General features: G+C 39.0%; 1 long non-coding RNA gene across 2 annotated transcripts in view; it reads left to right on the top strand.

Moving 5' to 3' along the window:
• LOC134290028 (uncharacterized) overlaps positions 1–14,193 on the top strand; it is a 59,867-nt gene extending 45,674 nt beyond the window's left edge. For both annotated transcript variants that reach the window (XR_009998805.1, XR_009998806.1), the window contains exon 4: positions 50–14,193. This is a non-coding gene — a long non-coding RNA (uncharacterized LOC134290028). The remainder of the gene's footprint in view (positions 1–49) is intronic.
• The last annotated feature ends 628 nt before the right edge of the window (positions 14,194–14,821 follow it).

The following is a 14,821-nucleotide window of genomic DNA, read 5'->3' on the forward strand; positions in this document are numbered from 1 at the left end:
CCTAGGGGGTCGCGACCCACAGTTTGGGAAACCATGGTATAATATATAGAAAACTGTATAGAAAATATCCCAAAATATGTTAACTGAACTAAATAGTTTTAGAAAATCAGGTAAATTATTATATTACGATGATCGTTAACTCTTTTCTAACCCCAAGAGGCAGATGATTCAGGTTGCCCCAAGTTCTCTTACTGCAAAACAAACTGCTTCCCCCCAACCAAGGTGTCACGAAGAAACCGACGACGACGACGACCCCAGAAGTGCGAAGAAGGGGAACCTGTCTGAGACTAACGGTTTTCATTCTCTCGTCGATGGTCGCGCGAGAGTTGAAAAACAACCACCTCGTCTCGTCCGGTTGCATTGTTCCACGACTAGTGCGTTCTGAATACATATTTACGCGAGGGTCGGGTCTGCACTGCACGTTGGCTGCTAGCTCCCACACACTCCAACACTCTCACCTTTCCAGGCCACTTGTATAGCAACCGGTGCGCAAAAGTCGCCCATGACATACATGGAAGCGTCATGTCTCCGTGATTTTTTTTTTTTTGCCAACACGCGTGCCGCCACCCCCGACCCGACCGACCGACCGACCGACTGCTTTGAGTTTTGGGAGAAAGGGGGACGAGCATCACTTTCTTTGTTTGTCATACGGTGCCGTTCGGTTTCGACGAAAAGGTTTATCATCTGCTGCTGGCTGGAGTTTCCAAAAATTACAACCACTTGGAAACTCAGTCAGTATAACTGAGCTCGGTACGTTGTAGTGTCATCATCGGGGAACGAACGCATCACACTCAAAACCTCAGCCAGACTGGAAACCTGTGTAGTTGTATCTGATTACACTCTGGGTAGTTTATATAAACTGTACTGGTCAAATGTATACTGGAATTTCACTGTTGGACACTTTGGACGACCCAGAACACCCTTGATTCTAATACATAGCATCTGTTGATCTTCCTTGACTTTAACCCAAAAGCGCCATAAGTCCTGTAATAGCTATATGTATCAAGTATTTTGCCGGTCTTCAGAACATCTCAAGTCCATTGGACTTGAAGTTCCTCCTTGAGTCCTTTGAGGAGGCAGACCTTGTGTTCTAAACTTCTGAACAGTTTGGATAATCAAGAACATCGTACAACTTCCTAAGCACAATATACAGTTTTTAAAGTTTACAAATAAGTCACTGCTTGTAACTCTATATAGTGAATAGCTGTGTAATAATACAACGGAGTACCCTTCGTTCCAAACTCATGGGCGATTTTAGACGATCTAGAACATCGCATAACTTCAGTAAAATGTTTTAGCCACCTGACACGCCACTGTGGGTGTGGTGGGGTCATCATCTGTGCTTGTCTGCGAAGTGGGAGTATAGGAGGACACCCCGTGCACGTCAAGCCAGAGAATGCCGTCTTTCCAGCATAGGTAACAGAATGGCACGACGGCAAGGATGGGGCGCAACGACAAGGCAAGATCAACGACCGCTCGCGCGCGCGGGATAGGGCTTATTCTCGGTCTCGGGCTGACACCAACCCACTAGGAGCGGAATTTCGTCCACGGGGTAGAGAAGGGTACTACACACATATTCTTTCTGCGTGTTGGTTCGAGGCAATATGTGTGCTTGAGTAGGGGAATCAGTTTGTGCTCTTCCTCTCACTTTCTCTCTAGGTTGGTGGATTGTGTTGTTCTACTACTACACAAATGTGCATGTTCTTGTCAGTTCAAGCATGCTTTCCATGTTTTTATGTTCAATTATTTGGTGTTGGTGTATGGCAGTAGATTTAATAGAATTTCTGGTTTTGCAACAACATTTAGCTGAAGTGCATTTTGAAATAACTATTTCGGGATATGATTACGAAATAACGTTTCGGGATATGATTACAAAAGAAATGTATGTAGATGATATCCACATCTGTTCACTTTGATAACTTTACCAAAAGTTTCTTCTGAAGTTCAATGGTGGAATTCATGCTGGAATCATTGGATTAAATGATCTCAGGAGGAATTCCATCAAAACGATCCAGTGGAATACTTGATGAAAATTTTGGAGATATTTCAACAAGAATTTCCAATCGAATTAATAAAGTAACACATGCAGAAATTCCTGGACTAGTTCTTGGAGCAGTTCATTAAGAAATGTCTGATGGAGTACCTGTATGAATTTGTAAAGTATCACTGGAAAAAATATTGAAAGATTTTTTAAGGAATCCCTGAATTAGTTTCTTAAGGAATCTTTGGGAGATTTCGATAAACTCCTAGTGGAATTTTAGCAGAATTATATGGAGCATTCCCTAGTAGGCTGAAAGGCTAAAACTATAGAATTGTAACATAAGGCTGAAATCACAAAAGGCTGGAAGTACATAAACCTATGAAATGAATTATAAGTTTGGGTTTAGTAAACAGAATAATGATGTATACCAAAATTATAAATCCTCTCCTTCTTGGCGTAACGTCTCAACTAGAACAAAGTCCGCTTCTCAGATAAGTGTTCTATGACTATTTCTATAGTTATTAACTGAGAACTTCCTTTGCCAATGACTGTCTTTCTGAATTCACGCGCACTTACTGCTTTGGTAATTGACTCACACAATTACACAAAATGTGTCAATAAAGCATTCCATGGACTTGATATAAGCTTGAGAACGGCTGTTTTTGAATTGACGGCGTCGAATTATCTTTTCAGCCTTTTGATATTTTCCACCTTTCGAGTTTCAGCCTTTTGTTATTTCAGACTTTTGTACGTATCCCCCCAAGTAACAATTCCGTTGCTGATTGGTTTTGTTTGATTTTTATTAAGGTTTCATTACAGTAATAATTTAAACTCACAGTTTTATGACTACTTTTATCAGAGGCGTCTCGTGGCCATCAGACTGACCTGTTCTACAGATTACAATTGTATTAAATGAAAATACGTTGGTTTTGGGGTGTTTGATACTAGCCTTGCTCAGATTGTTCATACTATCTTTGCTAGTTTTTTTCGTTTTCAATGTTGTGAATTTCATCATAAGGAAATTTTGCAAAATTACCATTTTCTGAAAAATATCTCCTGGATCTTTATTCTAAATATTCCTTTTCATTTTTCTGTAAACACCTTCTCAGTATACAAAGGTTTTAATTCAACATCAATTTAGCCATAATGAGAACATCTTCGAATAATCTTCTAAAGATTGGATCAAATCTGATGTTAGATATGTTTCTTCATATAAATATAATTTGCTTTATGTGAATCTTTACAGAGATTTGAATAGAAACTAATTATTTGCTTAGTTCTGTTCATAGTGCCTATTGTTGCGTGGATTATTTCCCGACACAACTGCTAATTCAGTAACAAATTTTGAAAACGACGTATAATCAATGGTGTAGCATTGATTATACGTCGTTTTCAAAATGTGTTACTGAATTGATATCTGTTACATTGAATCATGTCCAAGCTCATTTTTTTCGGTAAATGTTCGAAATTTTAGCCTCACATGCACCCTACCCAGCGCATGCTGGTTGTAATACATCGGGGGTGCCTCTGGCGTTCTAGCTCCGCAAGTTGTTCTCAAGCAACGTTGAACGACAAACAGCGAAGCCACAGTTCTTGCTCTAGCTTCGATACACACATGTAAACTTTTCATTGCAGAAGATCTTCTTGTTTACATGTGAGATTTTGGCATTTATCGCCTCCGGCTCTAAAAAGCATGGTAACAACCATTCACACAAACTTGACGACCTTGTTGGCAAGCAAAGTTCAAAAAGTAATTGAATATCATGAAAATAATGTTTGATATATTATTTTCATTTGCATATTTTTGTTGCGGATATTGTTATTTCACAACAACAATAAAACATACCATTTTTGGCACCCTTAAGCATTAATCGTTTTACTTATCGAATTAAAGTTTTAGTCGATTGCGCTTAGCGTGCGTGTACGTGTGAGAGAGAAAGCGGGCAGTGAAAAAAAATGCTACGAGACGCCGACCACGCTGCAGCTGGTTCTAGACGAGTGGAGAACGTATGGGCGACAGAGTAGAGGGAAATGAATTCGAATGAACACTGCCTTTTGGAGGTAAAAAAGTCTGGCCAAACATGTCTAAAGGTCCTATCTGCAGAAGAGAGGCTCTCTTCGGTTTCCCTCTCTTTCGTTAATATCTCAGCTGTTTATTTGTATTATGATTGTCTCCTTGCATTGAACGATGGTCAAAACAATCGTATTTTGATTTGTACTGCAAAAATAGTTGAAAAGTGTACCATTACATTGCAATAATTGAAAGAGAAAGTGAACAAAGAGAGCCTCTCAAATGCAGATAGGACCTATTGAAATGTTTGGCCTGAAGTAAAGAAACTGTTGGTTTGGCAACAATGCTTGTCGTTCGCATGAATCGTGGAACTGGTGGCTGTGGCAAGCATGGCTTCGAAGAATCAAGCAAGAGAGAGCTGCGCCGAACTGGTTCTCGCATGCTCGCGTTGCTTGGTTTGTTTCTGCTGCTGGCTGGTGTGGTAATCTTCTAGAGAAGCATGTGTTGTATTCCGTTCTCCATGAACAGGGAACGATGTTTGCGTTTTGTGCACAAGCTAATAATCGGGTAGGGAATCGCGCCACTTGGGCGGTGGCTTCTATATTCGTCTGTTTTCCACTATAACTCAGTCAAATTTGAACCAATTGACACAACTTTTGGAATGTGGTGAGATAGGTATAGTATCTACCCGTGTACAACATTTCAAGTCAATTGGTTCAAAATTGACTGAGTTATAGTGGAAAACAGACGAATATAGAAGCCACCGCCCAAGTGGCGCGATACCCTATGTGCAGTGCGGGTTTTAAATTGAGTTTATGCTTTTGGGATAACAATTATTTGAATTAATTGACCCAAAATAATTCTCAGCCTACCCGTTCCAGGAACAGGTCGAACATGTGGAGGAGGCGCCTCTGACTTTTATGAAAACCATTGATTAAATGTTTTGTAGTATACTTAAAGATATCAATAAAACCAGATTTTAAGAGTAAACAAAACTCTCCGATATGTAATCCTTCTGGAATTCATAATTACAACGATATGTAAAACTGTTTAAACTCGTAACAGATGGCTATTCGTTCGATTAGTAACGACATCTGTTGGTGGAAAATCAGAAACTACGACATTGCTGGGTTTATTGCGGTCATCATGAAAGTAAACTTGCTTTCGTTTTATTTCCGCTTGTTATAGTCGTCGCCATATTGAAGAATTAGATAACGTGAATGGAAAATAGTTAAAATTTTGCTCAAATTAGCAATGAATTGGTGGTTTGCCGTAATTTCCATAACATGCTCACATAAATAAACTCTCTCAGCTGAGTTTTCTTGTAATTCGAGATAGTTCTACTAAATTAACAAATTGATTTATTTTATTCCTAGATGATTATATTCATTATTTTCGAAGCGCATCAATTTTATGTTTCTGCAACCCCAATATTCACGGTAAAATTGAATGCGCATAAGCCTAGCAACACAATAAGTACTAAAATATTACTTTGAAATGATCGATTTCTACTTGCGAATGATGTCTCCTCCTGAACATTATGTGCCAAGCCATTGAACAAGCTTCTCTGCATTTTGAGCTGTCATATTTTTTGTTAAAAAAACAACAACAATCATCATAACCTCTTTTCGAGTACGGATATTTTTTCAACTAGGTTTTAAAACAGTTTTATTGCTACTCCTAATACGGTTTGCAAAACCTCTCCGTAAGTGGTCCACTTAGCCGGAAGATGCTCTTAAAGAGGTTATCAAGAGGTTTTGATGTATAAATTAGTTTTATTGCAAGTTTTATAATATTTGTCATGAAGATCTCTTATAGAACTGAACAAACCGTAAAAAATTACTTGGGCCCTCTTGTAAGCACGGAACGATTTCTGAAGGTATCAAAAGAAGAGTTTCTAAGCGATGTGATAGATAGCAAACTTTGGTTGAATTTCTGAAGACATCCATAGAAGATTTTCTGAAAAAAAAATCCCTGGAAGAATTTCTGAAGAAGTTCTTTGGATTTCTAAAAAAATTACTCAGAAAATCTATTGAAGAGTTTCTAGGTATTTATATCTTTAAAGATATTATTGCAGAAATCTCTAGAAGAATTCCACAGAAAACTTGGGAACTCTGAAGAAATTGTGGACGATTATTCAATAAAATTGTTGGAAAAATATCGGAAGGAATCCTTTGACTAATAAACTCCTAGATAACTGTCTGAAAGCTTCCCTGGAAGAATTTTCGAAGGAATTTTTAAATTCCTTCGAGAAATTTCTAGAAAAATCTCCATAGTTTTTTTTTTAAATTCTCCTTCAAGGGTTCTTGTGAGAGAATTTCTAGAGGAATTCTCAGAGAACTTTTCAAAGAAATCCCTTGAAGAATTTCTGAAATTTAATGATTTTTTGGAAGATTTTTCGAAGGAAAACCATCATGAAATTCTGAAGAAATACCTAGTAATTCTTTGATATTAAAATTGTTTGAGGAAATAGAAACAATAAAAACTCACTGGAAGTTTTTTGGGGTGAAAATAATAAATATTCATAATAATCTAGTGAAACCCGTTTTTTTTTTAGAGAATACACAAGAACGTTAAAACACATGATCAATCTTAGATATTGTAAATAATGAAATCTTGATAAAATTCAAGAAAATAATAGCATTTTCCTTGACGGGGGCCAACCAGGAGTTCCAGCCGTGGTTTCTGCAGAAACTCCTTCCAGGAATTCTGTATTCCTTCCGGAATTCTTCCAAAATATCCTCCCGAGATTCTTCCAGAAGTTACTTCCGAGATTCCTGCAGGACTTCCTTCTGAGATTTTTTTGTAGAAGTCAAAAGATTCCTTCTGATTTTTTTGCTGGGATTCCCAGAATGCATTTCCAGATAGAAATATTGGCATGACTATTTTTGAAAAGCCAGAAGAAACTCTTAGAGAAATTTCTAACAAATCAAAATTATGGTGTAGACATTCATAACAAAACAAAGTTTTGGTGAATGAATTATTTATGAAATTGCCGGAGGAATTTCTCAAGCGTGGTTGTTCTGAGGGAATTTAATAAAAATGTGAAAATTTAATAAACTCATAGAAAATTTTCACACGGAACACCTGGAGCAATTTCATTAGAAATTCCACAAAAAACACCTGAAGGAATATTGTAATAAACTCCTGATAATTCCTAATGGAGGATAAACTTTAGGGAAATAGCATAGCATAGCATAGCATAGCATGAATACTTGCACAAATCTTGGATGGAGTTGCAAAGTTGAATATTTCCATTGACATTGCTGATGTCGCTACTATCTACAATGTCATAGATTCACTCAGCTCCACACACCTGGCCAAGTCCTTGCAAGCATTTATAAATCCCTTCATCAACTTAGAAAGAGCCCAGAACTGAAGCAGCTTCCAATAGATGAAAGGATGTTGAAAATAGCGAATTTTCAACTTATATGCAGTTATATAGCAAATATATACTGAAGTATAATTATTTACAAATAAATAATATTGAAAAAAGATCTCATCAATTGTTGTGTGGTATTTGTAGTTCAATGCCGATCATCTAATTATCTTGATTAATGTTTTTCTTTACAAAGAACAACACAATACTGAACACCAAACACCCGCGCATCTATTGTTTTGATTTTCACGCGAGACAATAGCGAACGCGATCGACTATGCTGCCATACACATCCCTTACAGGAGCGATGCATGCACAGCAAAGAACAACACAATACTCGGAGGATAAACTTTAGGGAAATGTGAGAAAATTCCAGAATGAACTTCTGGAGATATTCAAGAAGAATCTGCAGAAATTGCAGAAGGAACTTCTGGAGCTATCGGAGAAAGAATTTCTTGATGAATTCAATGTTTTCTCCATTGTGCTCCATTGTGCTTCTCCCAGAGTTGTTTTTAAGATTCCTTTTTAGATTCCACTAGGTGTTTCTTTTGTAATTATTCTAGAAGTTTCTTCTGGGACTTCTCAAGTAGTTTCGCTAGTGATTCCTCCTATTGAGGATTCTTCTGAGATTCTGAAGGTTACTCCTCAGGGTTCTTTCACGAGTTCCTCCCAGATTTCCGTCTGGGAATCTTCCAGGAGTTTCTTCTAAAAAAAGCCAGCAGTTCCTTCTAGGATTTATTCAAGTGACCTTTTTGGAATTCCTCAAAGTATCTGTTTGAGGATTCCTTCTACTGAGATTTACCCAGGATCTCGTTTTGGGAATCCTGCAGGAGTTTTTTTTCACCGGTTGTTCCTGAAGTTCTTTCTGGGTTTCTCCAGGAAGAACTCTCAGAGATTAACAAGGAGTTCCTTTCTAAGATCTATCCAGGAATTCTTCCTAAGATTCGTCCAGTATTTTCATCTGCAGTTAATCCAGGAGCTCCATCTAGAATTCTTCCAGGAGTTCTTTTGGAAGAATCCTAACCTAAATTATTCTAGACGTGCCTTCTGGAAATCCTCTATCTCTAGCAGTTGTTTCTGGGATTTATGCAGGAACTCATTTCAGGATTATTCCTGGAACTTCTTGCGGGATGTATCCAGGACGTCTTCATAGCAACTCCCCCAGAAGGGCCTCCCGAAAACTTTTTGGTGTTCCTCCAGGATTATCTTATGAGATTACACCAGGTGTTCTTTCTGGAATTCCTCCAGGAATTTCAACCGGGATTTCTTCTGAGATTTCTTTAAAAGTTCTTTCCGATATTACTTCAAGATTTCTTTTTCATGATTCTTCGATTGGGTTGCCTTGGCAGTTTTATACAAACATTCGGTAAACTGCAATTTTCTCGCTTTGACGTTTAGGTCGTGGTTTGTTTTTTAGTTCGTTTGAGCGGGAAAATTGATTAATATTTGTATAGGACTGTCGAGCCTATATAACGAATGTGCCAGTTCAAATTTCATTCAATTACTTTCATTACTCCTTCAGATTTTTTCCGGTATTTCTAGGACCGTTCCAAAACTTCCACCTGTGATTTTCCAGGAATTCTTTCAGAGATTTTATCCAGAGATTCCTAGAGAAATTACTCATGGGATTCTCCAGGAGTTTTCCTGTAGGAATTCTAGCTAGGATTTCGCAAGCAACTCCTGATGCAATTCTTTTCGCAATTTCTTCTAGAATTGCTCCAGAAATTCTAACTGTGGTACTTCAGGAATTCCACTAGGGATTCCTCTAGAGTCTAGAAATTTCTTCATGCATTATTGCTGGGTTCCTCCGGGCAATCCTCCTGGGATTTTTCAATGGATTTTGCAATGATTTATTCAACTTTTATCCAGGATTTCCTCCAGAAATTCCTATCGGGATTTTTCTAGGTACTCCTATTGACATTCCTCCATGAATTCCAGCTGGGATTCCTCAAGCAATTCCTATAAGGACTCGTCCAGAGATTCTAACTGTGGTACTTTCGGGAATACTTGTAAAGATTTCTCCTGGCATACTTATTTGCTGTAATGCATTCAGGAAATCTTCCTGGAACTCCTCCAGCAATGCTTCCTGTTATTCCAACAAGGACTCCTCCATGAACTCCTGCAGAATACCTCTACCGAGTTTTCCTAGGAGGACTTTAGGTATTCAGGTATTTATTCAAGGTTTTTTTATTACGATTCCCCGGCATGCTTGATAGGGTTTCTTTAATAATTCCTGGTGAGATTCTTCCAGCAATTTCTACTAGGATTCAGTATTAGCATTAGCATTAACCTACTAAGATTTCTATAGAAATTCCTTCTTTGAAACCTCCCGAAGTTCAAGGAATTCCTCCAGAAATTCCTTCAAGAACCATTCGATACAATCTTCCATGGATTATTCCACAAGCTGCTCTGGTGATTCCTCCAGGAACATCTTAAGAAATTTTATCCAGGAATTCCAGATGGGATCCGTCAAACATTGCAATAGCATTTCCTCCTAGGATTCCTCAAAAAAAAAAATACTGCATATAGCCTTCAGGAGTTCTTCAAGGGATATCTCTAGAGATTTCTCGTGGAATTTCTCCAGGAATTTTTGCAGGTATTATTCCTGGCAATATTTCCAGAAGCTCCTTCAGTAGGTATCACCGAAGAATTCCTTCTGAGATTTTATCCAGAGATTCCTCCAGCAGCTCCTCGTGACCTTCCTCCAGAAATTCCAGCAGGGATTCCTCAAGCTATTCTTCCTGCGATTTTATCAGCTATTTTTTCAAGGACTCTTCCAGAAATTCTAAGTGTGATACTTCAAAAATTCTGCTAGGGATCCTTCTAGTGCTTTCTCCTGTTTTTTTTGCTGGGATCAAGGTAATCTTCTGGAATTCTGCAGATATTTCTCCGTTTGTTCTTCCAAAGATTACTCCTTCACAGATGTTATCCAAAGATTCCTTCACAAATTTCTTATGGAATCCCTGCAGAAATTCCTCTTGGCCTTCCTCCAAGGATGCCTCAAATAACTCTTCTAGCGGTTCTTCCAGCAATGCTTTCTCCAGGCACGCTAACTATTGTACCTCCAGTAATTCTTACAGGAATTTATCTTGGCATTCTTGTTGGAATTTTTCCAAGAAATATTACTGAGATTCATTCAGAAATTCCTCCTGCTATTATTCAGGGGCTTTCCTAATACCTTCAAAACACTTCTACCGGTTTTTCCGAAGACTTCTCGATGTATTCCTCCAGATATTCCTTCAAGGATTTTTTCTTTGGATTCTTCCAGGCATTCTTGATGGGGTTTCTCTAGAAATTCCCGTATTTCTTCTCCCGGAATTCTTCGAGAGATTGTCCTAAGAACTTCTTCTGGAATTTCTTCAAAAACTCTTGCTGGGATGATTCAAGCCAATCTATCTAGGATTTTTGTAGAAGTACCTCCGGTGTTCCGCACAGAAATTTTATCCTGGATTTTTTCCAAAAATTTCTCATGGAATTCTTCCAGGAACTCCTTCTGGTCTTCATCCAGGAGTTCATGCTGCGATTCCACAAGCGATACTTCCAAAAGTAGCGATTCTTCCAGGGATTTTTCTAAAGATTCATCCAGGAATTCCATCTCATATTTTTTATATGGATTACTCTAATTTCTTATGAAATTCTCCATGAACTCCTCTTGGCCTGCCACCCGGAATTCCAGCTGAAGGAATCCCAATATTAATCTCTAGTGAAATCTAAAAGAATTTCAGGAGACAATCTCTAGTAAAATCCCATCAGGAGGAATCCTAAAAGAAGTTCCTTGAATATATACCAGGAGATATGGCTATAGAAATCCCCGGAGGAATCGGTGGAGTATTCTTAAGCAATCCAGGAGGAGTCCCTAGAAGACTTCTTGGAAGTACACCAGTCAGAAATGCTGTAAAAGTCGTAGGAAGAATTGCTGGAAGAACGGTAGATATACAAGGCCGGCAAAGTGTTGTGGTGGAGATCATTGAATTCGCCGGCCACTGAGAGAAAATACCAAATTCCCCAAGGTCAGAATAGCTACATTTGGTAACCCTATCCTCGCCAGACAAGACCCGGTTCACGGGACAGCTGAGCTGTGTGCAAATTGTGCCCTTTTCTGAGTCTGTTTTCGCCACCCAACCGTCACCCGTTGTTCCATCCTCCCCAGATCTGGATTTGACCAAATTTGGTAGCACTGAGCATCAACACTGGCGCAGCTCCGTCACGGACTTGCGCACGGTGCAATCGAATCCTCCTCCTGCTGCTGCTGCAACGGAACAGTACTGCTCGCGTGTTGTATACAAACAATCCGATGTCGTTGGTCGGCCTCTAGCCAGCCGAGGTGAGAACCGGCAACACCCGGCCCAGGACCTCTTTCCTCCCACTTTCATGTTCCATGTGCTCCTCCGCATAACAGTCAACACACGAGGAGAAGTTGTTTTTATCTTCGCCTGCTCTTGCTTGCTCCTGGTGCTGTTTTATTTTGGTGCATGTCCGAGGGTATCCTCCGGAGCACATGCGGAGGGTTTGGTCGGAATGGGTGGCGGATTGGTACCCATCATCAGCATTATCATCATCATCGAGTGGCACGTTTTGGCGATAGGGAAATTTATGATCCCATCCAGCCAATCGGTTGTCGTAGTAGCGTTCAGCGTTCATAAGGAATGCTAAAGTTTGTGTGTGTGTGTGTGCCACTGCACTGTACCAGGATACAGGATGTGTGGTAGTGCTTGATGGGAGTTTTACTTGCTTTTACGACCCGGGTGAATCACAATCAATTTTGTTGCCGGATCCGGCGTCATCAATTTGAAGGGCATAAATTTTGCTATGTTGGGTTACAGCAGTCTTGGACTCATTTCAGATTGTACGACATTTCCCCGAAAACCAGTTCCCCGAATGAAGTTTCCCCGAAAGTTTTTTCTCCGAATGTACCATTTCCCCGAAAAATGTTTCCCCGAATGTACCATTTCCCCGAAAAGATTATTGCATATGCCATTTAACATTCACCCAATGCACAACTAGGGGGATCCGGTTTTTAGGAGGAAGTACGCTTAGCCAAAGTACGTCAGACCGAAGTACGTTAAACCGAATGGGTTGCTAAACTGAAGTTCATATGGTAGAACGGGTCAGTAGGCCGTCTTTTTCTATTTCTATTTTCTTCATTAATGATGTTAAAATTTGATTTCGAATTCCTAGAATATGTTTGATTCCCTTGAGTTTTTTACATTATTTGAATCTAGGGCATTCTTTGGATACTTCCATGATTTTAAAATATCCTTTTCCCTTTTCTCAGATGATTTCTTGATGTTGATGTCATACTGCTACTGAAGTAATGATCATTAATTGATCACTCTGCTTACATTCCAACTGAAAATTTTGCTTCTTTTTATAATACGCAGTTGTTTTTAGTTGTAATATTGCATAGCTTATTGATGGTAGTAATTTATTAAACCACTGACTATCTCATGACAAATTTACCTTCTTTGAGAAGTCGGCTATTCTTTTGAGTATTGGGTTTTATATATGATCAAACTGGTTTTTTTCATGGATTTCAACTCAACCGGACTGCAACCTAAATAACGTACTTCGGCCTGACATACTTCTGCCTAACGATCCAGCACCGTCTTTTTGGCTCGATTTATAACTTTTCATTTAATAAAATTTTCCTTCTTTTAAACATAGACTGTTCTTGCAAGTCGAGCTGCTCAATAAATAATTTGACTGTTGATATATTTGTTTTATTTTTTGGTTTTGTGACCAACTGTTCTAGTATCTATAGTCGTTGTAGTAGAAATCTTCATCAAAGATTCTCCCTTCTTCCATCATATGTCGGCAGCCTAAGTACTAATATGTTCTGTAGTATTGATAATAGCTTAAATTTATTTCACCAAATTAGGATGATAGTGTGTTATAATACACAGAACACCTAGATTAAGTTGAAGAATGTAAAAATTGATTGAGATACTAATAAAGATTATATATATAAAAAAAAAAATATGTTCTGTAGAAATGACAAAGAACTTTAGCAGATTACTACCACAATCTTGATGACTCATCTTAAAGGTATTATGCGTTTAAATGGTGTTTTCATCGATTGAATATTGAAAAATGAATAGAAAGAACAGTATGTGAATAAAAAAGGGAAAATTATGATGAGCGTGTTCTTAGTTGAGTGCCATGTTATTTTGAATCAGTACAACAGCAAAGAACGACCCATATTTAACCATCCGTAACTCGCGCGGTTGACCACCTGCGTTAGCACCACGCTAATGAGCATGAGCATGAGCATAGATGACCGTACTATTCGTAGTTGCTACTCCGTGATTGACCAGAACAATCGTAGTTGCACAAGGAACCAACAGACGGAGCTTGGGAGTAGCTTACCGTCCTCAATGTGCATCTTCGAGAATTCCAAACTTTATTAGGTCAATAACGGCGCCGGCCACGTCCTTACGGTCATCGAGGAAGGAAAGGAATGTTATTATGACGTGCGTTGCTTACTAAAGACCGAGATCACCTCTGCGTCTCCACGTCTGTCATGGGAAGGACTTTTTGTTAGTGGGGAGGGCTAAAACAAAACACATGCCGACATCGAAGATGACGAACCATTCAGATAGTTTTCGAAGTGCGAAAATTAACGAAAGAGAAAATAAAGTGATTTGAACCAACGTGGCTTTGGAACTTGGGCCGACACTTGACGTGACGAACATTTCAATGTCTGTTGACTAAAATCGCAAAAAAATGTTGTTTGTTGCATTTATCGTATCATAAATCGCCCCGTACGAAGATGAGCAGTCAAATAGACGACGACGACGACCGAATGAAAACGCGGCCTGTACACTTTGCCTCCAAAAACGTCAGCACCACGCTAATGCTGAGTACAAAAAGCGAGATTTTTTCAACGTGTTGTACAAAATACAACAGCGCGAGCGCTCGTGGGTTAAAAGAAGAGCAAACCTCATTAAAGCATCATGAAGAACATTATATCTCTAAAAATCATGATAAGAGAGAATGCACAATATCAATGAGGTGTGAAAGTTTCCATGATCTAGATGATTGTACGACATTTCCCCGAAAACCAGTTCCCCGAATGAAGTTTCCCCGAAAGTTTTTTCCCCGAATGTACCATTTCCCCGAAAAATGTTTCCCCGAATGTACCGTTTCCCCGAATGTACCGTTTCCCCGAAAAGATTATTGCATATGCCCTTTAACTTTGACCCAATGCTCAACTAGGCTCATCCGGTCCTTAGGACGAAGTACGCTTAGCCAAAGTACGTCAGACCGAAGTACGTTAAGCCGAATGGGTTGCGAAGCTGAAGTTCATAGGGTAGAGTGGGTCAGTAGGCCGCCTTCTTAATTGTCTTCATAAACAATGTTAAAATTTGTTTTCGAAGGCCTAGAAGATGTTTGAGTCCCTTCCCGAGCAAAGTCTGACAGCAAATCGAAAACTTATTTTGTTGTTGTGATA

Source organism: Aedes albopictus, chromosome 3, assembly GCF_035046485.1.
Source record: "Aedes albopictus strain Foshan chromosome 3, AalbF5, whole genome shotgun sequence".
Classification (NCBI taxonomy): Eukaryota; Metazoa; Arthropoda; class Insecta; order Diptera; family Culicidae; genus Aedes; species Aedes albopictus.